This window comes from Malaclemys terrapin, chromosome 9 (assembly GCF_027887155.1).
Source record: "Malaclemys terrapin pileata isolate rMalTer1 chromosome 9, rMalTer1.hap1, whole genome shotgun sequence".
In the NCBI taxonomy this organism is placed as follows: Eukaryota; Metazoa; Chordata; order Testudines; family Emydidae; genus Malaclemys; species Malaclemys terrapin.
Window position 1 is genome coordinate 73,464,696 of NC_071513.1, and position 12,363 is coordinate 73,477,058.

The 12,363-nt window shown below is 40.0% G+C and overlaps 1 protein-coding gene across 1 annotated transcript in view; it reads left to right on the forward strand.

Annotated features, from left to right (window-relative positions):
- Positions 1–1,666: 1,666 nt before the first annotated feature.
- ZBTB38 (zinc finger and BTB domain containing 38) overlaps positions 1,667–12,363 on the forward strand; it is a 33,390-nt gene continuing 22,693 nt past the window's right edge. Inside the window, exons 1-2 of the mRNA XM_054038765.1 lie at positions 1,667–1,701; positions 2,433–2,594. The gene's annotated coding sequence lies outside the window, so the exon portion shown is untranslated. The remainder of the gene's footprint in view (positions 1,702–2,432; positions 2,595–12,363) is intronic.

Here is a 12,363-nt window from a genome sequence, read left to right on the forward strand (position 1 = left end):
GAGTCATTTTAAAAAATACCATGATGAAATAGATTCAGATTGTTTAACATTTAGGAATAAACTGTCTGTTTCCCAGTATTTAAAGAGGTATTAGTTGTATGTAGTTTGGGGAAGGGAAGGAAAGAAGAGTTGATGAGCCATAGAAAACATTTTCAAAAATAAGGAAATCCTCTTTCTACAACCAGGTAGATTTTAGGCTTTGCTTTACTTACCTGACAGTTCAGCCTTAAGGGAATGGAATGCTGATCATAGCAAGCTGTTCCATTTCTCTCTCCTTCTCCCCTTGGGGACACATTGACAATGGAAATGTAGCAGAACAGCTTTTGCTTACCAAGCATTTTTTCAAAACCTCAAATCAGCAGCTTTTTTTAAACCGCTGTATATTTTTGTTCCACGTGTTAAACATTTGACTGTAATTGGAGTGTTTCAGGAAAATGAGAGGCATTCTTTGAAATTTGTACCTCTACTTGTTTATAAAAATCTAATTCCCACGATTACCCGGTCACAGGCTCTGTAGAGGGCGATATCAATTTAATACATGCAGCCAAACAAGATGCACAGTATTAATTCAGAAAATAGAGGAAAGATGTTAAATATGTTTTGTAAGATTTTGTATTTTTGCAGATGAGATTTAATTTTCTAAAATCATTTTAGTCATAAAAAACTGACAACACTTCAGTGGCTGCATTGACCTCCATGATGTCAGAATGTCGTGCAACTGTAGCTAATAAAAGCCTCGGAGAAAAAACAAAGGAGCATTGCATCTCACCATAACATAAGATGTGCACATACAGTACGTAGAAATCATACTGTAGTAGTGAGTTGTTGCTTTCAGTTTGATTAGACAATCGTTGTCTTGTTTTTCTTGCTTTGACAGTGAGTATGTTTGTATGCTGCTTAAGTCGTCTTAGCGTTATTTAGGTCAGTATACTTATGATGGCTTTCGTGGTCTGTAGCGTCTGATATATACAGTATGCGAAGGAAATCAGCATTACATTTTTGTATATTATCTCTTTTATTTTATTACTTCTAAGGGTGGAGGAACATGTTGTAATTAATCGAAATTCTAAACAACAAAGTATCTGCCATTTCTGCATTGCAGATATATTTAGCTCTAAGATTGCTTGTGGTTAACAGGGTGTAGCATAGACACAGACAGCTGATCGTGCAGTCAGACCCTGTGCTCTTGTGGTTTTGTCAATACTGCTCAGGATTTTGATAAGCTGTAAAAAAAAAAAGAAAAAAAAGAAGTGCTATATGTTGCATCAAAATTTAATCTTTAGCATTGATGGGAATTTTTTTCTGGTATTGTCTTTTATTAATTAAATAAAATATACTAAGGCTTAAAAATTGAGAGAATAGCAAATGCATCCAGAACCTAAACCTACTGTATGAAATCTTTCTTCATCCAGAGTCTGCTTACTGAAGAAATGCTGGAATGGCTACAATAAGATAAAGATTGGTTTATTTTCCTCAGCAGAAGGATGCAGTCACTGTACAGGCAGGTTTTGATAAGAGTTTGAAATACCTACTACTGTATCACTGCAGAATTTGGCGTTTGCTGAACGCTGTTTAGTGACTGGGGCTCATCTTGCATCACCAGTTGATGACATTTTTCTTTGTTCCCTCCCACGCACTTGAACCAAGACTGTAGCTGATGTGCAGTGTCACTTACAACATTAATCAGATACTGCATTTAAGGTGAGCTGTCCCTTGCCTCCATCCTTACCAGAGCCGTGCTGCAGTATGTATCTTACTTCTACAAGCCTAAAATGGCAGGCAGGATTAACGTTGCTTGTGCTGTGTGCATGCTGTGTATAGAATTCATTATACCATGCCTAGTATTTCAAATGTGAGTATGTAAATGCTCTGTGTACCATATCATGCGGTAGTGAAGACTTGTTTGTGCTTCATTACAGGCTTAGATATTTAAGCATCACCTTCAGAATTCTCTTTCATTTGCAGTCTAGTGAGCTGTTAGCTTGTCATCACATTCAAAATACAGTATTAGCCCTTAAAAAAAAAAAGCAAATTCTGCTTCCAGATGGTGTCACCCTTTTTCTTCTTGCATTTACTGTAGTTTAAATAATGTATGTTGTATTGTTAATTAATGTGAATATCAAATTAAAGCACTTGAAACGTACATATTTATTATGCAGGTAGGAGGCACGTCAAATCTATTTTTAACTCTTACGCAGTCCACGTTGTGCAATGGGCTTTGGTTGTCGCGTTTATATTTTCAGCAGTGATATCAATAGGCTGATTTTCAGCAAATGTGACAAGTGGCCTTTTCAGTGGTCAGCTTTACTCTTTGAACTCTCTGAGGGTGGGGGGAGACAACGTTGTGTTGCAGTTTCAGAAAACCTTGGATGTAGACATCTATTTTTTTTTTCTTTTTCCTCCACTCCTGCTTTTCCTATTGATAAATTCAGTTCTCATGATCACAGTCTATTCAAGCTGCTTCCCATCTGATTTTTGACAACTGCTTCTAAAAATTTATCGAGAAGACCAAGAATTCAGTTGATCTCCATCGCTTTACATAAAAATGGCTGGGTATATTGCCATGTTAACACTGCATTAGGAGGTACACACAGGTAGGTTGAGATTTGCATGTTTTGTAGATTTCTCATTCAGTGCTGCAAAGACAAAGTGAGTTTTAAAATGTAGCTTTCAGTATAAAAATGTATTGAACACTTAATTAAAAAAAACAACAACAACCTAATACTAAATTGTATGGCTTTACATATTGGCATGACGTTGGTTTTCACCTGATAAAAGAATCTATTGTGAAAGTGAAGCAATCGTGTCTGTTAAAATAATCATATGTAATAAGGGCGTGGCAACGTTTGTGCAACAAAAGAATTTTTGAAAAGCCTATTGATTCAATTGCATTTTAAAATTGATTTTGAAAATTATTGGATTTGTAGTTAAAATGCAAAAATAAAAGTTAAGGTGGGTAAGAAAAATGAAAAAATTTAAATTCTAACATAGGAAGCGGTCTTTCAACGTGCTCTGTGAAAGTTTAAATAAAGATTAATTTGCTTTGTTACAGATATTTTTCTATATCAGGTACCAGAAAAAACCCTACAGTATTTCTTTTTATTTTAATGTGTAAGGTTTTTAGAGATATATATATAGATGGCCCTGTCAGCTTAAACTGAACATCAGTTCAATGCAGTATGATTTATTTCTAACAAAAGTGGTTCAGAAATTAAAATCAAACAGCTCTAGCTACAAAAGCCTGAATTTGAGCAATTTTTAAAAATAAATTATCAGTATTGTACTTCAGAGACCATCTTCTGAAATAAATTTATTTCAGATTAATACTGGGCCAGAACCTGTTTCCTTGGCAACCAAATCCTGTTAAAAAGTGCAATAGTAGAGATGGAAGGAAAGTTATTCTTGTTTAATACCATGATGCAAATGTAAATTTTGCTGTTAAGTTACTTTTTGGTTCTAAATGAGAAACTGATCTCATTTTATGTTTCCATGCGATTATCATTTCTTAAACAACGCCATGTTTGTAAAACTGTGCATATCAGAAAACTGCTTTTTCCTGTTTTTCATTGATTGCTTCCAGAAATGTACCTAAGTACCTTTTTATTTTAAGCATAGTATGAAATGTAGTTCAAGGTTTGTGCAGTATTTGTATAAAACAGAAGTTTCATTATTACTACTGTACAAGTATCACTAAAACGATAGACAGCTGAGAAATGTAGAGAATCGAAAATGTCTTTAAACCTTCTTTCACAATCACTGAACTTCGCAACAATAGAGCTGCGGACTTTTCACTAAACAGAAACCATTCTGAAGTCCAACCAAAACACAATGTTTAACCATTCTCAAAAAGTGCTTGTATGTGTTGGGATATCTGCAAAGCTTATTTGTGGTTTGCTGTAATGTACGGATCCCAGAGATTCTGCACAGTTTGAGTAAATAATTGCTTAGTTAAAACAGCTTGTCTAACATTTTTAACAGTATCTGTAAAATCAAACCTCATCTGTGCTAGAGGAAATTGCTTAGGCAGTCTTAAATTGTGCTAAATGTCTCCATTTAGCTTATTGCCTGGTGTATCTCCTTATGAATCTCCTTGGTGTATGATTAGAGAAATACTTACTGCAAAGATATTTTTGAGCACGGTAGCCATTTTCCTTTCATGTCCTTGACTTTAAATACATTGTGTGTGAAAGAGGCTCAAGCACAGAACCATAATCCCAACAAAAAAAAAATATTACAAGCTTGGTTTTACCCACTGTTCATGTTAATAAAAATAGCATTAACAGTTTTCAGTGCGATATAACTAATTTTAATTTATTTCTAAACAGATCATGAGTTCAGTGCATTCCCAATAAATATTACTGTTCAGATGATAGAAGTCATCTTCCTGTTTTGATAGGCCAATGCTGAATAATCATTCCAAACCCATTTGATTTATTTACTAGATTAGTTTGATGCAGTACAGTCATTATTTCCCCATTCCATTTAAAGAAACTCAGGTGAAAACTTGATAGATTTACCAGTGTATGTTTCAAATGACAGTTTAAAGTAGAATTTTTATTATAGTTATAATTTCATTCTCTCCGGTTGCAAGGATTTGATGTACATTTTATCCTTGGAATGTGCTTTACAGCTGGTTCCTCAGTGCTGTTATTAATAGTGTTGGTTTTTTCCTTGCATGGTATTATTTTCAAGGAAATGCTAATTGCTACGGCGCTAAAGCTGAGCAATGGCAATCTATGTATTATGTTTTAAAATATTTTTAGTATATTGTATCATGTCTCAGTGGGAGGGTGGAGCCACTGTACAAATAATATTTATTTTATTTTGTCTCTGTGGTTCCAATTAACATACCCACAATGTTTAAAGAATGAAAACCTAATTCCTGGTTACATTAGTATTTTTCAGTCTGGTTGTTTTGACTCCATTTGCGAATTTTCTCTTTTGTCAGGGTGTGGATCCTTTTTTAATTGCTATTACTGAGCTAATAAAAGTTGCTTCCCTGGCTTCTGTGAAAATTCATTGTCAGCCTGAGAGCAGCAATTGTTATTGTGCTGAACAAGATGATTCACGTGTTAAGGGGGATTCTATTAATTATGAAGCTGTTCTGAGTTTAAACGTCCTACATGGATTGCTGTGTGTGCTTTTAATGGTATGCTTCTATAAATGGGAGGTGCCCAGATGCTATCACGCTGGGCACCATATGTAAATCTTATGTAAACCACATACATTTTACTCTCTCTGGCTTTGGTGCCTGAAAGAGGTACATTGGAGCAGGTATAGACTTTCATTCCCAAAGTACAACCAGTCAGATGTTGACTTTTGCCAGTTCTGCTTTGGGTGCCAAATCTCTGATATTTAACCCCCAACTTTTATAACTGAAAACTATTTTTAAGCCTATGAATTCCAATTTCTGCCTAGCAGAAAATTGGAAGCAAATCTTGAGTACAAAGGAAATAAAACAAAAATTGTCCCCCCCAGCTATACTATCTGCAGTCCCATCTACTTTTCAGTAAGGTTACGTCAGGCTGTAAACCTTGTCTTTGCATTGAAATCACACTCCTTACAGTGTGAAGCCATCTATGTTCAGTTGATTTTGCTATGGTATCACAGCTTTTGATACAGGTTCTGATGATCATGGAATCCTTGGGCCCCATCTTGAACATCTAGTGGATTTAGCACTGCATTACCTGATATGAGTCTTCTGCCTCCCAGCACTGCCATGTTTTGTTTTTAGCTTTCATATGACCTTATACCAGATAGCTGTAAGATTCCTTAAAGTTGTGTTTTTAAGCTTCATGCTCATCAGAGTCTTTGGCATCTTTTATTCTTAACTGTGTAACACTACTGCTGTACAGATCACATGACTCACAAGGCCTACACCTTACCCCTTGGATTTATCAGTCAGTATACAAAACAATTTCATTTTGTTTAGCATCTTTTATACAAAACCTTATCCCAAAATGTTTTAAGTGTTAAATAATAGCAGAGGGAGAGAGAAACTAGATAATATTTGGAAGAAGATGAAGTAGGGTGACCAGATGTCCCGATTTTATAGGGACAGTCCTGATTTTTGGATCTTTTTCTTATATAGGCTCCTATTACCCCCCACCCCCGTCCCGATTTTTCATATTTGCTGTCTGGTCACCCTAAGATGAAGAGTCAGCTGATCAGAGGCAGAAAAGGAGTATGTTCCAGAGGGGAGAAGCTGCCTAGGAGAAGGGACTTTCACCAGCAGTGATGTGTGAATGTGTGGAAAAAGGAGGCCAGAACAGAGGAGACAGGATGTGGAGAAGAGAGAGAAAAGGGCTCTGTGAGAGGTTGGAGCAGGTACATGGAAGGTTTTAAAAATCAAGGACAATTTTGAATTGGCTTCCATGGGAGTCCATGGAGTTGTCCGATAATGTAAATATATGTTGTAATTAAAATATTTTGCAGTCCCCAATCTCTTGGGTCATATCTACACTGGCATACTATGTTAGCTAGGGTTACCATTCGTCCGGATTTACCCGGACATGTCCTCCTTTTTGTGTTAAAAATAGCGTCTGGGGGGGGAATTTGTAAATCACTCAAAATGTCCGGGATTCCCCCCCAGGCAGAATGAAGTGCGGCTGGGAGGGCTGCAGGAAAGTCAGCCTCTCGCCTGGGGCTCTGGCAGCCAGAGCCCTTCCCCCTGCAGCTTGCAGGGCTAGATTCCGGAGCAGCTGTAGAGCTCCTCCTCCCTCCCCCCCCCGCATTCTGAGCCGGCCGGCCTACTGGGCCGTTCGCATCGGGCCTCGGCAGCCCCTCCTCCCCGGCAGCCCAGCGCCCCGCTCCCACAGCACTGTGCAGGGGCAGGGGCAGGGACTGGGTTGTGTGTTGCGCTGGGGAGCGCAGCCACGTGTCCGGCTCCGCACAGAGCCCAACACCATGTTCTGAGCGGCGGGGTAAGGGGACCAGGGGGCAGGAGAAGGGGCAGGGAGGTTCTGGAGGGGGCAGTCAAGAGACGGGGGGGGGTCAGGAGTTCGGGGGAGGCTTTTGGGGGGGGTGGAGAAGGTTTTGGGCAGTCAGGGTACAGGTAGGGGGTAGGGTCCTGGGGGGCAGTTGGGGGGGTCTTAGGAGGGGGCAGTTAGGGGACAAGGAACAGGGAGGCTTAGGTAGGGGGTGGGGTTTTGGAGGGCAGTTAGGAGCAGGGGTCCCAGGAGGGGACAGTCAGGGGACAAGGAGCGGGGGATGGGGAGTTGGGAGTTCTGGGGGGGAGCTGTCAGGGGGCAGGGGGTAGGGGGAGAGGGATCGGAGCAGTCAGGGGACAGGGACCAGAGGGGTTTAGATGGGTTGGGAGTTCTGGGGGGGAGCTGTCAGGGGGTGGAGAGTGGTTGGATGGGGCGTGGGAGTCCCAAGGGTCTGTGTGGGGGTGGGGGTGTGGATAAGGGTTGGGGCAGTCAGGGGACAAGAGGCAGGGAGGCTTAGGTAGGGGGTGGAGTCCTGGGGGGTAGTTAGGGGCAGGGGTCCCAGGAGGGGGCAGTCAGGGAACAAGGTACGGGGGGAGGGTTGGGGGTTCTGAGGGGGGTGGGAAGTGGGAGGGGCAGGGGCGGGGCTAGGGCGGGGCTCCTCCCGTCCTCTTTTTTGCTTGCTGAAATATGGTAACCCTAATGTTAGCTAAGTCCTGTTTAAAAGTAGCTTGTCTCGTCATTGAAGAAAAAGCATATCTATTTTAAATAACATCCTCTACCCTAGATGAAGTCCTACATTTCAATCTAGAACACAGCTAGTAAAACACTTATGCCTACTTTATGCAAAACAGGCAAACCACATTGAAACCCGGCAAGCATGAGTAGTGTTTTAAAATGGTTTGGTTAACACTTTGGCAATGAAAATGTGCGCGGGGCCTTACAGACATAGATTTAGAACTGTCTGTTTCTCTTGTTCTGTGCACAGAATTCCAGATGATGTTTAGGGGAATTGCAAGTATGGTGAGAAAATAGTACTGTGTCTTGTCCTTAGTTCAGCTCCTTTTCTTGGGTTTGCCACTTAAGCAGTACGGAGGCATAGGTCCTCCATGCAGATGGCTGTACCCTTTATGAAACATCCAAGATCCATGTGAACGACATTCAGATCCATGGACACGGGGCAAGCCCCTTTGCTCTTGACAAAGTGGTATGCAGAAGTCTCTACCAGTTGGATCTCCTGTCCTCTGGGTTGGATTTTTTTCCTCATAGAGGATGACCTTATCCATAAAACAGAGGTCCTGATCACTAGTGATGATTAAAAGAATCCCATAGCACTTTTGGCAAAGGTAAAGGAATTAACCCAATGTCCTGGCCAGATTCTAATCTGGGTAATTTATACATTGTATTTACCTAAAACTGCTCTTGCAGTTTCAATTGGATTCTGTATTGTTCATCTCATACCAGCCTAAACTACTTATAGCATTGCTGTGTGATATTGAATAGTTGCTGCATTCTGCCTTTTGTGTGACTGTATCTCAGTAATGGCTAAACCGAATCCTTTGTACAGCATATAAAATTTTTTTACATGCACTGGATGTAATTTGAGATGAAAGGTGGATGGCATACAAAACTGAAATATATTATGATAAGTTACTGGATTTTTTTAGTTAAATTTAAATTTTGCAGGGCAGATATACTTTTGCCACCTGCCCCCTTATTGTGAAGTTGGAACAATGTGAAATTAGAATAACCGCTATATGCTTTGGGCAGAACCCTGTTTATTTAAAACAAAATAATCTTTGAAAATCCTGAGAATTTGTTAATTTAGGACCTGATCCTTCACACCTTTAAACAGATAATCTTGAAACAAGGGAGTTGTTCCACTGACTTTAATGGTGTTACTTTGTGTGTGTGCATATGTGTTTGCACATACATATGTATGCTTTTGCAGGATCATACTTGTAGTCATGTTGAATTGATGTGGACACCGTGGTAAAATTAGGACCTACTCATGCATGGAATTAAGTGGCAGGCTGCAACTTTAAATAAATTTTTAACACAAGGAAGAGGCACTACCCACCTATCATCCTCATTGTTCTATACTGGGCATTTAATTGATTCCAGTGCAGAGGTTCCAGGGGTCCTTACCATATAACCTGTAACTGGTGACCGGGTTATAGGGCTCTTTACCATATAACCCATAACGTGGGTTAGGGTTTCCTCAGCCTACCCCCCAGGACTCGCTTCTCTCAGAGTCCTAGCACCTGTCCCCACAAGGAGGAAAGATGGTGCAGCAGGGTGGTGACCTCAACTCATGAGGTCGACAAGGTCTGACCTTGGCCTGCAAAGGCAAAAAGGTTTCACCCTATCCCATGAGCCCAAGGCCCATCATCAAAATCTCAGGTCTTTTACCTCTGGGAACCGTTCATTTTATTATCTTAATTGCACTGGAAACTGGCCAGAAGTGGTGATGAATAAACAACTCCACCCCAGTACCTCAGGTAAGTAGTAACTGCGTTCTGGCTTAACCCACTGCGGCTTGCAGGTGCTGTGTGGAAGGCAAAAAACGCTGTGGTTCTCTGCCAATTTGGCTCATGGGAGAAGAAATTCTTTCCTGACCCTATAAACAGGTGAACAGCTAGACTCACAGCATTTGTCAGGCTGGGTTCCCATTCCTAGTTCAGGTGGGTTGAGTGGGCTGCTGGAATGGAGCAGAAAGAGGCTCCACATGGAGGGCTAAATCGTGGGAGCTGGGGAATTCTGGCCAATCAGCACCCTCTTTCCCCAGCTGCCCAATGGGTGCCAGAGACTCCCAGGGAAGGAGCCATCCATTGCCCCTTGGCAAGTGTCTCCCTCCCTTGCTGCTGGGACTGTCCCCCCTTTCACCTCCAGTCCCATCAATTTCTCCCACTCGTTGATGTGGGTTGGTGGCATATAGTTTAAAATAGCAATGATGGGGCAGTTACAGGGGAAAAACATGATACAAAAGAAATGAAAAAATACTTTAAATGCCAGAAAATAATCTTGATATGTGCTCTGTAATAGCTGAAAATAAATATACTTTTACTAGACAGTTCTATATGATGTACAGAAGGAAAGCTGCAGTTCATTTAAAAAAAAAGAATAAAATAGATGACATTGGTAGTTTAAACCAAATATCAGTGGAACACTAAAATTAAGTTATTTCAGGTTACACTGGATATATAATGTGGGGGATGCCGTATATTATAAAACCTAAATCTTACTTATTTTAAATAAATGGTCATAGAACTGCTCAATTATATTTTTTGCTAGAATTAATACTGGACCATAACCTGTTTCCTTAGCAACCACATACTAATAAAAGGTGCATTAACAAAGCTGCAGATGTGCATTGATGAATGCATATTAACCAGCAGAATGCATTTGCATAGTATGTGCTCATAGGAACACATGCGTAGTGAAAATTGCTATAAAAACAGCTTACTGAGCATGCCCAGAAGTGGATTTTAAATTCTCAAAGGGCCTGATCCAAAGTTTATTGACTTCAGTGGGTTTCAGATTAGATCCAGAATTCCTAGGCAAAACTGACACACAAAAGCATTCTCTGAGAGCTTGATACTGCAAAGGGCTGAACCCCCTCCTGTAAGTGCCTACAGCTCCCATTAAAGACAGTGGAAGTTGAAGTATTCAGAAGCTGCTCAGTCCAGGATCAAGCTTAGAGCCAGAGTTCAGTTATAAGTAGGATCATATATCTGACTAAGAGCCAGCCCTAGACACATGTGGGTGTCACATGACACCCCATTGCTTGTGGCATACTGTCTCTGCCCAAAGCACCAGAGCTGGGAGTTGTGCAATAAAGTACTTTTTTCTTCTGTTTTAAAAATAGAATTTGGAAGGGATGAAAGTGGCAGTTTCTCAGGAGGAGAGGTTGGAAAGAGGATTGAAGAAACAGGCTGTCACCTCTAGTCACATTTTTGATGAGAAGTCTGAGAATTACCTTGTACTGCTTCTTCAGAACAAAGATGAATATCATGCCAGAGCCTCCATTGACAAAACATAGTCCTGTGACACGTTTTAATGATACATTAATAATCTATTGAATAAAAATGGAAAGATTCCTATTGACTTCAGTGGGTTTTGGATCAAGTCCTATGAGAGATGCTACAGTATGTAACATTAATTAAAAAAACAACAACAAAAAACGACCTTAAACATGGTGAACATGTTCATAATTCTCAGCAGGCTGTCAAATATATGGTATTTATCATGACTATCATTCACTTTTGTACAGTGTTATTCTTTGATAGAATGAGACCAAACATAAAGATAGGCATAATAATCAAAAGTGTGTGATCTTTAAAGAAAGCAAAGTACTACAGTATATCCTGTTTCTGCATTATTTTAGTTTAACTTGTAGAATTAGAAGGGGTGTATCCATGTTCTGCTCTGTTGATATACAGTTTATAAATTAGCTTAAGATCATGTTTGATATTGGGTCTAACTGTAGCACATTCTAACAGTACGTTGACATAGTCTCTCAAACTGTGCCTTTGCAATCTGTGCGCAATATGAGGCCTCAGCCTACTCCTGAGACTTAGACACCTGAGCAATGTCTATACTTATTTGTTTGCATAAAGCCTGAGTCTTCTCTCACTTGCACCAGTGTAAATCATGAGTAGCTCCACAGAAATCAATATATAAAACTGGTGTAAGGGAGAGGAGATCAGGGCACAGGGCTCAATCCTTGTGTCTTTACCCAAGACTGAGGTCAGTGGCCGTTTTGCCTGAGTAAGGACTTCAGGACTGCATTGATGGTTAGGGTGACCAGATAGCAAGTGTGAAAAATCAGGTGGGACAGAGGTGGGTAATAGTTGCCTATATAAGACAAAGCCCCTAATATCGGGATGTCTGGTCACCCTATCCATGGTGCTGACTCCGATTGACTTCTGTATCTGAGGGCAGAATTTGACCCAGAGCCCAGGCCTAAAATACGCTCATCAAGTCTGCAGTATGTCCTGACTATGCAGAGCCTGAGCTGTTACTCTGCAGAATTGAATTTTGCCTGGAAAGAGAAATGTATATTATAGTGATTGGTTTAGAAAAGGAAACTGCTAGTGACCATCACAATCAGTTGGAAAATATGGGTTTTTTTTGTTTCCGCTTTGTTCCACTGGCCATAGTTTAAAAGTGTATAATGTAAATACTGATAGAAATAGGACTACTGCATAGAATCACAAGAGGCAAAATACACAATTATCCTTATTATGCATGTTAACATAGATTAAAAGTATCACTTTGTGCAATCTTTTTACATGTAAAATAAATTTGATTTGAGTAAAATTATCAGCTTATTTGTAATTTTAAAGATCATTAGACATAAATTGGCTCAGATATTCAGAGAATGTTTGTTTAATCTGAAATTGGAAAAGGACAGATTAGATTAGACTACTTTTAT